Source organism: Sinocyclocheilus grahami, unplaced genomic scaffold, assembly GCF_001515645.1.
Source record: "Sinocyclocheilus grahami isolate Dianchi unplaced genomic scaffold, SAMN03320097.WGS_v1.1 scaffold21.1, whole genome shotgun sequence".
Classification (NCBI taxonomy): Eukaryota; Metazoa; Chordata; class Actinopteri; order Cypriniformes; family Cyprinidae; genus Sinocyclocheilus; species Sinocyclocheilus grahami.
Window position 1 is genome coordinate 876,065 of NW_015505200.1, and position 6,999 is coordinate 883,063.

General features: G+C 41.1%; 1 long non-coding RNA gene across 1 annotated transcript in view; it reads right to left on the reverse strand.

Moving 5' to 3' along the window:
• Window positions 1-6,060: 6,060 nt before the first annotated feature.
• Window positions 6,061-6,999, reverse strand: part of LOC107558922 (uncharacterized) — a 6,804-nt gene continuing 5,865 nt past the window's right edge. Inside the window, exon 3 of the long non-coding RNA XR_001605540.1 lies at window positions 6,061-6,141. This is a non-coding gene — a long non-coding RNA (uncharacterized lncRNA). The remainder of the gene's footprint in view (window positions 6,142-6,999) is intronic.

A 6,999-nucleotide genomic window follows, 5' to 3' on the forward strand; every position in this document is an offset into this window, starting at 1 on the left:
CTAAATCAGCAGCACTGCAGGCTACTCGGGCATTTCAGCATTTCCCATCAAATGTCACAAACTACTCCCCTTTCCCGCTGCCTACAGCTACAGCAGCTGAAGCAAGCATGAGGCTGCCTCTGCTTGCAACACAAGCCCTTACATCTCAGTCTTTCCCGCTGCTACTTTTAACCTTTTCATTTTCACCTCCAGTTCCCATAGCAAACGCTAGCGTGAGGCTGCCTCCTCTAGCAGTGCAGGCTACACAGGTTCTTCAGGACTCCCTTCCCGTGGCCTATAGCTACAGCAGGTAAAGCAAGCGCGAGGCTGCCTCTGCTTGCAACACAGGCCCACACATCTCTGTCTTTTTCCTCCCGCTACTAATAACACCTTTTTCCTTTTCAGTGGCCCCCAGCTCCCATAGCAGACACTAGCATGAGGCTGCCTCCGCTCACAACACAGGCCAACACATCTCTTTATTTTCCTCCATTTTTTTCTCTTACGCTTCTCTCAGTTTCCCACCTCAAGCCCCAGAGGCCGATATTAACCGTGAGGCTGCCTCCCACGACAATTGCGGGCCCTGCTCCTCTCCCTCACAGCTCTCTACTTCATTTAAAATCACAATATTCTCTTTTATAGCAACATCACTGCCCGTCCCACCAAATGCTGTTGCCTCGGGGCCACCTCCAGTGGCTCACAACATTCAAGCACAGACCCTGGAAGGTGTGGACATACGCCCCTCATTTAAGGCCGTCACTAACGATTAATTGGGCAACAGAGTTATCGGTTGATTGTTCTGGTGATTAATTGTATAATTATAATTTATATTTATGGTAGAAAAATATGCCTAATTAAAAAATAGCCTTTAAAAATTACCTAAAATAAAAACCTTAGTCTGGCGGCTGTCCTTTGCTCAATTGCTTTTTGGGGGGTACACTAGGTTCGGGCCATTCCCGAGCTCGGAGCCTTTCCGCGGACAGCACGCCAAATATGCATTCCCATACTTTATTCAATACTTTATGCTAATTATATGTAAGCGTGAACTTGTGACAAAAACCAACATGAGATAACAATGCATCTGCAGAAGCAACCATGCCGTTTTAGCTTGCTTATACAAGTCTTTAAGCTCTTTTGTGGAGTGTCGTGACTCGTGTTTGACTTGTAAGTTCAATACTGCATCAGGTGGGCTACCAAGCAAGTTTACTACATCAGAAAAGCCATACATATGGATCTGGTTATGAAGTACAAATGTCAAAATGTATTAGTTTACAAATCATGCACTAGGGTAAAAGTATTTTGAGGTCATGACATAGTATTGTGCAAAGAACTATGTAAAATAACTTCAGATTAATTCATATTCTGCTCTTGTAATCATAATTTATGTGAAAAGGAACAAAACTTGTAAGTGTTTTACAGCCTCTAGTGTTTATTTCACCTGGAAACTGTAGTTAAATGTATGCATAGGTACATTTTTGCCATTTTGCAGAAATGTAGTCATGTATTTCCAGTGAGCCTGGGCTGTGAATTCCCCCTTGGTTAGCTTGACTTTAGAAAATTCCCCCCTGAATCCTGCTTCCCAGTCTATATATGTAGCAGAAGTCAGTTCTCAGCTGTAGTTCATAGGGTTGGGTGGTCAAAGGCACTCGATCTCCCTACTACATGCAATTAGCTTTGTGGTTGAATCGCCTGGGGCTTTACCCAGGTCAAGTTGAGCTTCCCAATACAACTGTAAATTAAAGCTCACATCCAGAGGCAAACCTTCTGCAGGAATCTAGCCTGCTTTATGATTACCACAAGACTGCAGACATTTATTTTGTGTATCTTTGATGAGATGTTTGCCCTCCAAAGTTGATCCCCAGGGCAGGTGTTTGGTTTTAAATGTAGCCTGAGGAATGTCTCTCTCCTTCAGACTCTTCTTCAAACAGAATGAGACCACAGCAAGTATTATGGGATATTGCATTATGATCACATCATTCTTGTGTACAGAAGCATCACATGCTGTTTGTATCTGTCAAGGACGCTCTAAAGCAGTGGTTCTCAACTGGTCTGTCCTGGTGGGGTCACAGACAGCAAAGAACAAATCATTGTTTGATGCAAGTAATAAACTGCAACTAATATAATTGTGTAGTTAAGGTAGCAGAATGCTTATCACTTACTAAAAGGAAGGACAAAACACTTCCCATATCTTTGTTGTTAATGTCACAGGCCGTACATCCAATCGATCAAGTTTTGCTGCAAATTAATCAATCTTTCGGTAGAAACTCAGATTAGGTTGATGGGGCTGGAAGATATGGAGGAAAAATTAGATATGTGATAAACTTGTGGCAATATGTGATGCGATAAACTTAGGATTAATGTGCCAAATCAATTCAAGATATTTTCAAGTAGATATAAAGCCATAAAATAAGGCTATAGTGGGTTGTGCCCCATTATGCCACAATTTGTTTTGTTTGGTGAGTTATTAGTTGCAGAGAGCTTGAAACAAACATAATCCAAAAGACATTTAGAAACCAAAGTTGTCATACAGTAGTAATGCTACTACATAAAAAAAGGAAGTCAGTAGTGCAATATGGTACTGCAAATCTGCTTCAACAACAGTGTTTGAAGAAGACAGTTTCAGATAGGATTTGCATGTTTAACTATGTAATGTAAAAGCATTAGTGACCTATGCAGGGGAGGTCATTGCCTCTCATTGTATCATTAATAAACACCACACATAAGTAATACAGTTAACTCTGGCAAAAGACCTTACGATCACATCACCACACATGTATGTCTCTAAATAATGTAAGTCCTTACAATACCCTGAACAAACTACCGTGAGCTTGTCTTTCTCTGCACCGCTCTGGTCTCTGCTATAAATGGTTAGCGTGCCTTGGGAAAGTAGCAAAATCTCATCATATGGAGTAAGTTGCAAGTGCCACATCAAAATGACCACCACATACCATTCTTAATGAGAAAATGATTAAATGGAGCAGTCACATGAACTCTGTTGGTTTGCTGGTGCCAATACCACTACTGCTCACATGAGAATGTGCATTAAATTTCATGTTAAAGGTATAGTTTTAAAAATGAAACTTATGTCATCATTTACTCACTCTCTTTCCAAATTTCTATAGCCACTATATATATATATATATATATGTGTGTGTGTGTGTGTGTGTGTGTTCTTAGTTGGTCCAGAGATATATTATGTTTTAAAGTCCTTGCAGCATTTGTTTTGTAGTTTCTGGAACTGAGTTTCAGATCTCAAATCTGAAAGAAAAAAAAACACCCCGCCACAGCTATGAAAGCAATTTTAGGTGTTGTTACGCTAATTATCTCAGGTAATTAACCTGAATCATCTCCAAAAATGAATGTCAAGTGAAAAAGAAACGCCGCATTATGACCATATTGCAGTGATTACACTGAATCCTGTGAAGTGAAAGCAAGTCAATGAAATTATTTCAGGAATGTTTATAGTAAATGTGGCATCCAGCTGGTGCTGAATAACTGCACATTTGAGACATCGCAGCAGAACATATGCTACAGTCAGAAAGACAAGACACTCACAGGTTGATTTACTTGCAGTGCATTGTGTGCATTGTCTGTGCCAGGCAGCATGGGGTGTTCAAGCTGTTGTGTCAGATTGCTGTTGAATATTAAAAAAATTATGATGATTATTATATATTATTGTTAAATTTGTGGCAATTATTTATAAATCATGGTATGTTTTAAATATTGTAATCTGGGGAACATGCTTAATTATCATGCAACAGCGAAACAACAAATGATTTGTATTATTATTATTGAACATAATTTTTTTGTGGTTGTGTATATATATATATATATATATATATATATATATGTATATAAAGACACTAGGGTTAGGTTAAAACTGGATGTAAGTAATTTTTGGTAGTTGATAAGCACAGCAAACATGTTTCTGTTTGTAATGTGACTGGGTTGAAATACCCCATCAACTCACAATTCTTTATGAGAAGATGTCTAAATTGAGCATGATTACAATTTGTAATTATTTAATCCAAGAGTAACATTAGCATATCGTTAGCTTGCAGAAAATGCTGTGCTGCTGAGCTCCGATTGGTAATGTTTAAGATGCAAATAAAATGCTGAATTTTAAAATCCCAGCTGGCACACGGTCAGGCCTTAAATTGCATGTGTAGGTATGCGTGCACAAATTTTGTGTCTGGTTGCAATACATAAACTGCTCACATACAGCGTTATTTAATGCCATTTGCTAAGGCAAGCATTACTTATTGCTCACTTTTGCGGTTAGGTTTTATTAATTAATTTATTTTTAAACACATACTTGTGCTACGACAATGAATTAGACCTCAAGCTGTGTGGCCCTTTGTGTTCAAAGTTGAAATGGACCAAACAAATAATAATAATCTTCCAACAAAAGCCCATAGATCTGGGTTTTCTTTTGAATAATATTAGGATATTGTGTACCTTTTTATGCACTATGCACTGTCTGTATGGCATATTTTGATTATAATACACTATTGTAGGATCTGTCTCACAACAGACCCACCTACATGATGGAGACACACACATCAAACCCGCACATTCCATGGAGGGTTTTTGAGGTTCGTCTCCCCAGCCATCTGCAGTCGTAAAACTCATGCAGGATCAAGTAAGGTGAAGCATTTCCTGGACTGTTTGGCTATATCTCAAGATAAGCTAAAAAGGACAGTACTTTAACGGTGCTTAAAATTGTTTTACGGGCTTGCAAAGAGCAGATAGAAATACCCTCATGACCAGTGGACGCATAAATTGCTAAACTCCGATCAACAAAAGAGACAATTTTATAGCTCCCTGTCCCGCAGGAGATTCTCCAGCAGATGCCCAGAGCTGACCTGTACGTGATCGAGGGACTCGCCCCTTTTCCCCCGCATTCCAAGGAAAGAGACAAGATGTCGTTTGACAATCGTTGCTAATAATTGAAAGTATAAAATGATCAGAGCATAGAATTACAAATAGTAGGTTGTATGTGTATATATATATGCTTGACGTGTTTCATGTAATCGGTGCAACTTTAACCAGTGTTTAATTACCCCTTTTTAGGAAATAAGGATATTAAAACTGTGTAATATGTGAAGTTTAATCTTGAACGAATGAAAACCAGAAATGCAGAAGGTTGAAATGAAGTAGACTTTAATAGTATGTTTCCCTTACAACTAAGTAAAATTATTACACTATTAATGTCATCTGTAACTTGAAAGGTTACACCAAATATGATATATGATGCAAACATTAAAGATTTATGAAGAAAACAAGTGCAATTTAGATTAATTTGGCTTCATATTCTTCAAAGTGACAATATTAGAGCATCAAAGGCAGCAGAACGGGACTGAAAGGATGAGGATGATACTGCGTGACAAATGAATGCCACGTGTAACGTGTGTTTTGGGATATGAGACAAAATAGGACTCCAAGATCTCTACAGCTAGTGTGAAATGCTGAGAAGAATTCATATAGCATTCACAGTAACAACATAATTGTGAGAATCAGGCACTTATAACCTTTCAAGTCACCTAAAATACTAGTATTACTCATAATTACATTTGTTTGTGTATGTACACCCTCACCGATGACCAAACACCTACGCCGAGATACATTTAATTCCACAGCAGAACAGTGTTATTAGAAAACTGCCGTAACACAACAATGTAAACAACCTGAGACATAGTCAGAAATAATGTGATTCCATCATGTTTAATACTTTTATACTGGGCATGACCTCTTGCTTTCATGGCAAATCTGGGTCTTTTTTTTTTAAGATGTCCATTGGTTACACTGTAAGACTATTACAGTAATCTATAAAGGGCTAAATCAAATTTAAAACAAGAGACATCAACTGAGATATTGTCAGACTCTGTTCCATGTTTTGTGTGTGTCTTGCTCCCCATGTGCCTTCCTATGCCCTTATTTGGTTAGTTTCCTGTTCCTGTCCTGATTAAGTTCATTTGTCCCAGGTGTTTCACTTGATGTTTCATTGCTCTCAGGTGTGTCTCGTCATCCCCTCCTCCTGTGTATATTTAAAGTGTTCCCAGTCCCTAGTTTTCTGACTGCTGTTAAACGTCTTCCCGAGTTCGTCTCCCTTGGTGCATGAAAATAAAGTCTTGTTAAAGTATTCTCCAGCGTCTCCTCGTTCCTCTAAGTGTATTGTGACAGAACAGCGGACCTAAAAAGTAAGCGGCACCCCCTCTCCCGTTTGATTTCTGTTTTTTGAAAGTTTTTTTTTTTTCCCCCCGTGTGTTCCTCCACATCCCCAAATGGAGGAACGATTAATGTTCATCACGTTGGCTCAGGTGAGCCCAGACCCCATCATCTTTGCAAGGGCATTCGTGCCGCTCGCCCTCACCAGCTCCCTCGAGGGGGAAATCCTCGCAACGCTGTTCCGGATCGGGATAACATTCCATCATCCCACGGAGCTCCCATACACCACCAACCTTGACTGGAAGGAGACAGTCATCCGGTGTCTGGAGAGTCTCCTATCTGGAAACCCTCCGCTGGCCATTCCCGAGTCAAGTCAGCCGGCAGGTAATGTGGCAAGCCCGAAGGCCGTTAGTGTGGCAAGCCCGAAGGCCGTTAGTGTGGCAAGCCCCAAGGCCGTTAGTGTGGCAAGCCCCAAGGCCGTTAGTGTGGCAAGCCCCAAGGCCGTTAGTGTGGCAAGCCCCAAGGCCGTTAGTGTGGCAAGCCCCAAGGCCGTTAGTGTGGCAAGCCCCAAGGCCGTTAGTGTGGCAAGCCCCAAGGCCGTTAGTGTGGCAAGCCCCAAGGACGTTAGTGTGCCAGCCCCAAAGCTCGCTCCAGTGTATGCTCCAGCCCCAGAGCTCGCTCCAGTCCCAGCTCCTCGAAGGCACTTTGCTGTGCCTGCTCCTCCAGAGCGCCCTCCAGTGCCAGCACCACGGAAGCGCTACCCTGGTCCCGAGTATAGCCCAGGAAGGGCTCCTGATTCCCAGTTCAGCCCAGGAAGGGCTCCTGATTCCCAGTTCAGCCCAGGAAGGGCTCCTG